This window comes from Ovis aries, chromosome 1 (genome assembly GCF_016772045.2).
Source record: "Ovis aries strain OAR_USU_Benz2616 breed Rambouillet chromosome 1, ARS-UI_Ramb_v3.0, whole genome shotgun sequence".
Lineage (NCBI taxonomy): Eukaryota > Metazoa > Chordata > Mammalia > Artiodactyla > Bovidae > Ovis > Ovis aries.
In genome coordinates, this window is record NC_056054.1 from 99,694,278 (window position 1) to 99,703,566 (window position 9,289).

Sequence of the window (9,289 nt, forward strand, 5' to 3'; positions counted from 1 at the left end):
TTCTGCCTAGTTAGAAGAAGGACACTTTTTACGCCCCTAATAGGACCCGCCGGAGGTCTCCCGCGACCCTCAGCGGCGTGGTTCACACGGACACGGCGGACAGGTGTGGGACCGACCTGGGGCGTCCGCGCTGGACCCGGGCGGCTCTGCCCATCTCTGCCCTTCAAGCCCCGGCCAGGGCGCAGCGGCCCAGCCAGTGCCGCCCCCTCGTCGGGTCCCCTGGGCCTCTGGAGTGAAAGGCAGAGGCTGAGCCCTCGGAGTCCTGCCCCGCGAGGGGGCTTCGCACCGCACGCCTTGTCCCTGTGAGTAAATGGTGCCGGGGAGGGCCTGCGATGTCGCTGACCAGCCAGGATGGCAGCTTTCCGGTCCAGGGTTCCAGACCTGAATGGGCAGAAGCGTGTTTTAGTCAGGTTCTCTATTATTCTGAATTGTTATTGACCCTATCCCAGTTTATTTTGATTTTATTCAGAGTTTCTCGCTCCTAAGTCCCCGCTGGGCACGCAAAGCCGCTGTTCCGCCAAGATTTGAACCTTGACTCCTGGAAATCTCCTCCTTTGGTCCCAAGCTCAGCCCGAAAGAGGAGCGCGGGTCGCGGATTCCGGCGTCCGAGGAGACCCCAGGTCCCTGACCCACGGCCGCCCGGCCAGGATGCTCCGGGGCCGAAGGGGAGACGAGCCGCTCGGAGTCCGCACCCCGGCCGGGCCCGCTTCGTCCTGCCGGGACTCTCACTCCACCGAGAAGACACCCCGCTTGTGTCCTCTACTGCTCGGGAGAAAAACACGGATGAGGCCCGTGATGGCCCTGAATAGCTAGTTTAGGTGCTCCCTTCGCCGTTCTAAGGAGCGTCTCTCCGACGCTTGTAATTTGGGACTTTCAGCGGTTACAAAGGACTCAATGACGCAGCTGTCTTTGGAGGATGGAAAAGAAAGGGGTGCGCGCGTGCTCTGTGCTCAGTCGTGTCCGACTCTTTGCAACCCCATGGACTGTAGCCCGCCAGGCTCCCCTGTCCATGGGATTCTCCAGGCAAGAATACTGGAGTGGGTTGCCATTTCCTCCTCCAAAGAAAGGTGTGAGGCCGGCGAAAAGATCGCCGGAAGGTCAAGAGCAGGAGAGAACAGAGGATGAACCCGAAGGGAGACAGGGACTGGCAGGGAGAGAAGCGAGCGGGTACCCTGGCGGGGCGGTCCCTGGGTTGGGGCGACTCACAGCGCCTGACGCTGGAGCAGCTGCCACCCTTTCCTGAAGTGTCCGGGAACCCAGTTCACCCCAGATCGCAAAGCTGCTGGCCTGGCAATTGTTCTGGCAAAGTTCCGTTTGCGGTTCCGTGCGGAGTCGTGAGGTGGGCTGTGTGGGCCTGCAAGTGAGTGGAAGTCCTGGCGGCTGCCTTGGAGATGACTGGCAGGCAGGGAACCACACACACCCCACTTTCCCCTTTTCAGGCCGGTCTGCAGCATCTGGGGTGGGAACCTGGAAAATCGGAGCATCAATATTTATTTAGAGATAAGGAGATAAACAGCCAGTCGGTTTCCTGATCTTAAAGCGTTTGTTCTTTGAAGAAAAGAAATGTGGGATGGGATCAGGGTCTGCTTTTTCCCATAACAAATTTGGGGCATATGTACCTGTATATAATATATAAGTACACATTATATGAGTAAAGCTCACTGCTTGTGTTTCCAAATTAAATGTTTGTATAATTATATGTACCACTCATAAAATTCTGGGTCTTGTGTCATGTGTAGGAATGTTTTCCACTGTAAAACCATAAATTTGGGGGCGGCGGGCATTCTCGAAGCAAGCAATCGGCCCATTATTCCCCCTTTGATGGGCTGATCACATGAGCTAGTAGACGGGCAGACGCTCTCAGTCCAGGAGGTCACGGCTTTCGTCTCTCTAGGAAGGTTCATAGTCACTGAGAAGTGTCAGTAACAAATAAAATCACACCCAATCTTTATGCAGTGTTGCTCCCAAAATGCAAGAGCTTACACCCAGTGAAGACATGCAAAGTGCCCAGGCATGGTCTACAAGTTTTAAATGGGTTTACTCACTTAATCCTTTCAAAAGGCTTGCATCATGTCATCATCCTCATTTCACATATGAGGAACCTGAGACATAGAAAGGTTAAGTAACTTGTCAAGTCAGTCAGTGAGTGGGATTTGAAAGCAAGAATTTGAACTGAAGCCTTCCTGGCTCCACAGGATATCCTACCAGTCAAAGAGGAACACAAACCGTAAAAACGCTTGACAAGAAATTAAAGTCCGTATATTTCTTTTGAAAAAACACGCAAGAGGAGTCACGTAACAGGCATTCAGTTCAGTCGCTCAGTCGTGTCCAACTCTTTGCGACCCCATGGGCTGCAGCACCCCAGGCTTCCCTGTCCATCACCAACTCCTGGAGCCTGCTCAAACTCAAGTCCATCCCGTCGGTGATCCAACCATCCAACCATCTCGTCCTCTGCCGTCCTCTTCTCCTCCCGCCTTCAATCTTTCCCAGCGTCAGGGGCTTTTCCAGCGAGTCAGTTCTTCGCATCGGGTGGCCAAAGTATTGGAGCTTCAGCTTCAGCACCAGTCCTTCCAAAGAATATTTGGGGCTGATCTCCTTTACGATTGACTGGTTGGGTCTCCTTGCAGTCCAAGGGACTCTCAAGAGTCTTCTCCAACACCACAGTTCAAAAGCTTCAGTTCTTTGGCGCTCTGCTTTCTTGATGGTCCAACTCTCACACCCATAAACGACTACTGGAAAAACCATAGCTTTGACTAGACAAAGCTATTTGTTGGCCACTGCTGAGTGTTCCAAATTTGCCGGCAGGATGAGTGTAGCACTTTCACAGCATCATCTTTTAGGATTTGAAATAGCTCAGCTGGAATTCCATCACCTCCACTAGCTTAGTTCGTAGTGATGCTTCCTAAGGCCCACTTGACTTCAGTGATCACACTGAAGGCTCTAGGTCAGTGATCACACCATCGTGGTTATCTGGGTCATGAAGAACTCTTTTGTATAGTTCTTCTGTGTATTCTGCCAGAATACAGGACCGTTTCTGTCCTTTATTGTGTCCGTCCTCGCATGAAAGGTTCCCTTGGTACCTCTAATTTTCTTGAAGAGATCTCTAGTCTTTCCTATTCTATTGTTTCTTTCCCTCTATTTGTTTGCATTGTTCACTGAGGAAGGCTTTCTTATCTCTCCTTGCTATTCTTTGGAACTCTGCATTCAGATGGGTATATCTTTCCTTTTCTCCTTTGCCTTTCGCTTCCTTTCTTTTCTCAGCTGTTTGTAAGGCCTCCTCAGACAACCATTTTGCCTTTCTGCATTTCTTTTTCTTGGCGATGGTTTTGATCACTGCCTCCTACGAACCTCCGCCCACAGTTCTTCAGGCACTCTGTCTAAATATATGTATGTAAGAAAATAAGCTGCCACCCGTAGTCCCAACCCCCGGAATTAACTACTGTTCTTCTAAGTTTTCGCAAAACATATATATGCTTAGTTTATAAAATTCAAATGCTGCAGAAAATACAAATATGTAAAATTTTGAGACATCTTAAATTCAAAAATAACTTCTGTTAAGGTAGTTACATATTGACAGAGTCATTTCGGTATATCAACAGAGAGGAAAAAATACATCGTAGCTCAGTTGGTAAAGAATCTGCCTGCAATGCAGGACACCCGGGTTTGATTCCTGGGTCGGGAAGATCCCCTGGAGAAGGAAATGGCAACCCTCTCCAGTATTCTTGCTTGGAGAATCCCATGGACAGAGGAGCCTGGCAGGCTACAGTCCATGGGGTCACAAGAATCGGACACGACTTAGTGACTAAACCACCACCATACTTTTACAAAATAGAGCTCTTATAGATTCTATTTTTATTTTTAAGCATTCAACTTGATAGTGCATAAATTTAATGGAAGAAAAATAAAGAAATTGTTGAACTTTCAATTAAATTGTTTACACGAGAGATGCTTTTCTGAAAGGATTCCCTAAGGCTTATAATAATAATTTAATTAAGACATTAAATTTGGGAATGATTCTTCTCATTACTTTTAAAAATCAAATGTCTTAAGGTATAATTTGAAAATAATACAACGCATCCATTTCAAGTTTGATGGCTTTTGGCAAACGAACGTAGCCATGGAACCACTATCCTGTTCAAGGAAAAGAATATCTCCGGAACTCCAGACGGTCCTCTGTGCCCCTTTGCAGTCAGTCCCCCTACCGCCGCTCCCTGATGCAGGTCATCAGTGATATCGGGCCTGTCTCTGTGGATCGATTTTTCAGTTCTCGAAATTCACATAAATGGAACCCCAGAGTATGTACTTTTTCCCTCACTCAGCATGATGCGTTTGAGAGTTACCCATACCGTTGCCATGTATCAGGTATTTGTACCACTTTAGCGAGGAGTACTATTCCTTTGAATGAATATGTCACAATCCTATATATCTATTCACCTCATGATGGACATTTGAAATGTTTTCAATTTGGGGACTATTACGAACAAAGCTGCTACAAGCAAGTCCCTTTTGTGGGCTTATATTTACATTTTTTAAATTCTTTAATACGAATTTACTTTGAATGGATGTTACATTCACAAAGACAATTTATTGAAGAGTTACAAGCTCACCTTTGATTGTTTCCTATCAGGACATACGTAATATAAGCCACAGGTGTATTTCTGATTATCCCATTTAATCTACACAACAACTTTATGAAGTACTTTATGACTATTATTTTCACATGACACTTGCAAATTGGCCTAGCAAACGGGGGAGTCGGCCCAAGGTCAAACCGGAAGGCCAGTGGTGGCAACAGGACTGAAAAGGAGGCCCCACCCCGCACCCCCCAGAAGCTGCGTTCCTAACTGCAGACCCACTCCCAGTGTCTTCCTAATAACCTCGGTGTGTCTGCTGACAGGCCTGGAAACCAATATCCAAGCCGGTCTTCCTCACGGTGTTATTTACTGATCGGCTTCTTTGGGTCAGAAACTCCTCCATCAGGGGTCCAGAGCCTAACAGCGTGCACAACCTTGAGGGTGAGGAAATCTGTTAAAAAATCCTAAAACCGGTTTTCTCATCAGTAAGCCACTAAAAATTAACCTTGGTCTTGGTGCAGATAGTTCCTATTTGAGCAAAGCAATCTCCCGCTGTTGGGGAGACAGAGTAGGATGTTCTACTTTCACTTTCAATGACCTAGATCCTCCATCTGCATCCTGTGTGCTTTCCGGTTAGTTTTCTTTGGACCTACCCTTAAGCATCACCCCACTCCCAGGCCCACTGCCAGCACCTCCTCCGATCTCAGAGGCTTCTTGGGGCTGAGCGGATCTACGAGTGCCATCCCCGAGGCAGCCACGAGGGGGAGGACAGCCCTTCCCGCCATGGGCCTGCCTTTTCTGTTTGGCCCAGTGGTTTCTATTTGCCAGGAGGACTTTGTGAATCAGAAGTGAGCACAACACATCCTGAGAAAGGGGTTGTCGAATAGCCCACAAAACGGCCCACAACTCGGCCTGGGGTTTTCTTCTAATCTGTAGCTCAATGTTTTCACACAGGAAGAAAAGGAAAACTACTTTTGACCGAAAGAAAAGAAAAAACAAAACAAAACAAAACAAAACACGTTAGGTACGATTTCTACTGCCATTTAAGGAGAAGGGATGTTAAGGAGGTTTCCTAGTTTGCCAACTACTGAAGCATTGTCAGGTGCACAATCGAGGCTGAAACAGAGGTACTGCTTTCTGACTGGGAAGGTAACAGGAGAAGGCCTAGAGAGAAAAGGCGGTTTATGCCAGCAAATTTGGAAAACTCAGCAGTGGCCACAGGACTGGAAAAGGTCAGTTTTCATTCCAATCCCAAAGAAAGGCAATGCCAAAGAATGCTCAAACTACCGCACAATTGCACTCATCTCACACGCTAGTAAAGTAATGCTCAAAATTCTCCAAGCTAGGCTTCAGTAATACGTGAACCGTGAACTTCCTGATGTTCAAGCTGGTTTTAGAAAAGGCAGAGGAACCAGAGATCAAATTGCCAACATCCGCTGGATCATCGAAAAAGCAAGAGGGTTCCAGAAAAACATCTACTTCTGCTTTATGGACTATGCCAAAGCTTTTGACTGTGTGGATCACAATAAACTGTGGAAAATTCTGAAAGAGATGGGAATACCAGACCACCTGACCTGCCTCTTGAGAAATCTGTATGCAGGCCAGGAAGCAACAGTTAGAACTGGACATGGAACAACAGACTGGTTCCAAATAGGAAAAGGAGTACGTCAAGGCTGTATATTGCCACCCTGCTTGTTGAACTTCTATGCAGAGTACATCAGGAGAAACGCCGGACTGGGAGAAACACAAACTGGAATCAAGATTGCCGGGAGAAATATCAATAACCTCAGATATGCAGATGACACCACCCTTATGGCAGAAAGTGAAGAGGAACTAAAAGCCTCTTGATGAAAGTGAAAGAGGAGAGTGGAAAAGCTGGCTTAAAGTTCAACATTCAGAAAACGAAGATCATGACATCCGGTCCCCATCACTCCGTGGGAAATAGATGGAGAAACAGTGGAAACAGTGTCAGACTTTTATTTGGGGGGGCTCCAAAATCACTGCAGATGGTGATTGCAGCCATGAAATTAAAAGACGCTTACTCCTTGGAAGAAAAGTTATGACCAACCTAGATAGCATATTCAAAAGCAGAGACATTACTTTGCCCACTAAGGTCCGTCTAGTCAAGGCTACCGTTTTTCCAGTGGTCATGTATGGATGTGAGAGTTGGACTGTGAACAAGGCTGAGCGCTGAAGAATTGATGCTTTTGAACTGCGGTGTTGGAGAAGACTCTTGAGAGTCCCTCGGACTGCAAGGAGATCCAACCGGTCCATTCTGAAGGAGATCAACCCTGGGATTTCTTTGGAAGGAATGATGCTAAAGCTGAAGCTCCAGTACTTTGGCCACCTCATGCGAAGAGCTGACTCATTGGAAAAGACTCTGATGCTGGGAGGGATTGGGGGCAGGAGGAGAAGGGGACGACCGAGGATGAGATGGCTGGATGGCATCACGGACTCGATGGACGCGAGTCTGAGTGAACTCCGGGAGTTGGTGATGGACAGGGAGGCCTGGCAGCTGCGATTCATGGGGTCGCAAAGAGTCGGACACGACTGAGCGACTGAACTGACTGAAGAGAAAACTGGATCCAGAAATGCGAAGAGGCCTGCCTGGGGTGGGAAGGGGTGAGTGGGAGGATAGTATCTAAGCAGTATCTCCAGCGATGACTAAGGCGTGTAATAAGCAAGGCAGCTGACCGCGCAAGAAATGAAGCCTCTGACAGCAAGACACTGGTAGGAAAATGGCTGGCTAGTGGCAGCCTCTGACAAGACAGGCCGACGACGACGAGAAGTCCGTCACGGGGCGCCTTCTGCCTTCTCAGCCGACTTGGTGTGTCTGGCCCAGGAAAGGGCCTCTCTGGTTGAACCGGATCCCGCGCCCCAGGCAAGGCCTTCTCTCTCGCACAAAGTTTCCACGATGAGCTCGAGACAGCGTTCATGAGCGAGTCTGCCACGAAATCGGTAAGGAAACGTTCCGTGCCTTTCCTAGAGAAACAGCAGCACCCCCAGAACCAATTGCTGCAGTTTACTGGAACTCGAGCCCACCAACAGACCCACAGCATATTCCCTCCACGCTGTTTCGGGTGGTCACGTACAGCAACGCTCCTGCAGCTTATACCACCGCCAACTTTTCTGCTTTTCCACAGAGAAACCAGGGGAAAGCGCGAACGCAGTCCCCCACTACCACAAATTATGCAGTCGAGTTTCCCACATTTGGGGAAATCGCAGGGGTCAGCACATCCGGAGTGCAATGGATAAGCCTCGCCCTGGGAAAACCACCTTCGTGATCATGGTATCTCCCCTGCCAGGTAAGTATGAGTTCCTTGCCTGCCGCCCCACCACAACCTCATACGCCCTGCACTGTACACACACGCTCACTTTCCTCCCCGCATCCCCGAGCCTTCTTGGACCTTCCACACAAAGGATCCACGCACTTTCAAGCAAAAACTCCTCAGTTCTCTCCCACGCCACGGGAGACCATGTCGTGTTTAAGTGCCAGATGACGGACCAGCAGCCCCTGCGCTCGGATATCTACATACGACACGCCCCGTCCGTGACGTCACGGGAACCCGCGCTGCCCTCCAGCCCACGCCCCGCCCTAGTCCCCGCCTCCCTCCTCCCACGCCGTCCGGCCCAGCCAACCCGGCGGAGGGCGCCCTCTGGGGGACGTGACGTCCGCCTCCCGCTCCTGGGCGCGCGCGGCTGCCTGCCTCTTTTGTCCTGCCCAGTCCCGGTCTGGCGGTCGGCTGAAGCCTGTGCACCTTTTTTCAAATAACAGCGTTCAATGGGGAGAACGGAACATTTAGCAGTCCAGGGGAAACCGGTTCCTTTCAAATCCAGTTGTCTTTGTGATGTAGTATTGTGTGTATGTCTAGTAAAACGCACTAAGCGTCGCGACTGGCCGTGAACTTCTGTTCTTCAGAATTCAATGTCACTGACTGAGAATTTCACTTATGTTTGGTTCAAACATTTTTTATTAGTATTCCTAAATGCCTTAGTTTATTCAGTAATCGATGTCTCAGTATCTTATTTTCTTTTTTGAAACTACCTAATTAACTTCCATCAGTTAAGTCTCAGCACAACTCTAGGACTTTACCAAATATCTGGAAAGATCATTTGAAGCAGACATCTCTAAACCATAATTTTTTTTAAGAGCTTACCCAGTGCTCTTATCTCATTTACATTTACTTTAAGCTTTCATCATATCAAGTTATTTTCCTCGCAAAAGATATAACAGGGTCTTATTTATTAAACCTAGGTACAATAAAGTTCAAAATTGGGAAAGGAGTATGTCAAGGCTGTAAAATATTGCCTCCCTGCGTATTTAACTTATATGCAGAGTACATCATGCAAAGTGCCAGGCTGGATGCCTCCCAAGATGGAGTCAAGATTGCCCAGAGAAACATCAACAACCTCAGATATGCAGATGATACCACTCTGATGGCAGAAAGCAAAGAGGAACTAAAGAGCCTCTTGATGAAAGGGAAAGAGGAGAGCGAAAAAGTTGGCTTAAAGCTCAACATTCCCAAAACTAAGATCGTGGCATCTGGTCCCATCACTTCATGGCAAATAGATGGGGAAAAAGTGGAAACCATGGCAGATTTTATTTTCCTGTGTTCCGAAATCACTGCGGACGGTGACTGAGAGCCAGAAGAATCGACGGTTTCGATTTGTGGGTGCTGGGTAAGACTCTTGAGAGTCCTTGGGACAGCAAGGAA

At 48.3% G+C, this 9,289-nt stretch overlaps 1 non-coding gene across 1 annotated transcript; it reads right to left on the reverse strand.

Annotated features, from left to right (window-relative positions):
* Positions 1-7,723: 7,723 nt before the first annotated feature.
* Positions 7,724-7,887, reverse strand: LOC114111401 (U1 spliceosomal RNA). The gene has a single exon (XR_003587459.1). It is a non-coding gene; the product is annotated as a U1 spliceosomal RNA (small nuclear RNA).
* Between the last annotated feature and the right edge of the window lie 1,402 nt (positions 7,888-9,289).